Genomic DNA, 1,168 nt, shown 5'->3' with positions numbered 1-1,168 from the left:
AGAAAGGATTTGGTTATAAGGGTTCCTGCTTTCACAGAATTATTCCAGGATTTATGTGCCAGGGTGGTGACTTCACGCGCCACAATGGCCCTGGCGGCAAGTCCATCTATGGGGAGAAATTTGATGATGAGAACTTCATCCTGAAGCACACAGGCCCGGGCATCTTGTCCATGGCAAATGCTGGGCCAAACACAAACGGGTCCCCGTTTTTCATCTGCACTGCCAAGACTGAGTGGCTGGATGGCAAGCACTTGGTCTTCGGGAAGGTGAAAGAGGGCATGAACACGGTGGAGGCCATGGAGCGCTTCGGGTCCAGGAACGGCAAGACCAGCAAGATGATCACCATCACCGACTGTGGGCAGCTCTAACGCGTGTGACTTGTGTGTGTTGCCACCGCCAGACCAGACCATTCCTCTAGCTCAGGAGAGCACCCTGTGCCCTGCCTGCTCAAAACGCACCATCATCTCTGCTCTTCTTGCAGTTCTTTGGGTTCCATGTTTTCCTTGCTCCCCTCCAAATGTACCTGGATTGCAGAGTTAAGTTTATGGTTATGAATAAAGCTAAATAATGGTAAAAAAAAAAAAAAAGAAATTAAATACACTGCTTACAGTATGTATTTCCTTAGCAGATGAATACATACTGCACCATACAGTATATGAATGTTGGTAAAATTAGGTAGGTTTAGGAGTTTAGAAAATGGTTAAGAAAGGTGAAGGTGGCAAGAAGAAGTCCCTGAAGCAGCCCAAGAAACAGGCCAAGGAAGGGCGGCGACCTGGCGCGGCGGTCTGGGCACCGGTCTGTAGAGCGTGAGGTCGCCGACAGAGCGTGCAAACAGAAGCAAAAGGAAGAGCAGAAGAAACTTGAGGATCTAAAAACAAAGGCCCGGGAAAGGGCTCCTGGTCACAGGTGGCATTAAGAAATCTGACAAAAAATAAACTGTTCCTTGTGTGTACAATGATGGTGACCCGGGATTCCATTCCTATTCAGATATCTGGATGCCCCGCTGTAACAGCTCTTGACACCTATAACTACAGTGAAGTTTGTTCTTGGAGTCTGTTGTACATGTAAAAATAGAATTTTAGAGGCCGGGGAGATGGCTCAGTGGAATAAGCACTTCCCTGGCAAGCACAAGGGACTGAGTTCAATCCCCGGTTCTGCCAAAAAAAAA

General features: G+C 47.9%; 1 pseudogene across 1 annotated transcript; it reads left to right on the top strand.

The window, feature by feature from the left end:
• Window positions 1-6: 6 nt before the first annotated feature.
• LOC101569498 lies at window positions 7-566 on the top strand (annotated as a pseudogene). Its single transcript, XR_002822722.1, has one exon. The product of XR_002822722.1 is annotated as a peptidyl-prolyl cis-trans isomerase A pseudogene (transcript).
• Window positions 567-1,168: the final 602 nt, after the last annotated feature.

Source organism: Octodon degus, unplaced genomic scaffold (assembly GCF_000260255.1).
Source record: "Octodon degus isolate 3935 unplaced genomic scaffold, OctDeg1.0 scaffold00104, whole genome shotgun sequence".
Lineage (NCBI taxonomy): Eukaryota > Metazoa > Chordata > Mammalia > Rodentia > Octodontidae > Octodon > Octodon degus.
The sequence above is the reverse complement of the archived record's forward strand: the minus strand, read 5'-3'. Positions and strand labels throughout refer to the sequence as shown.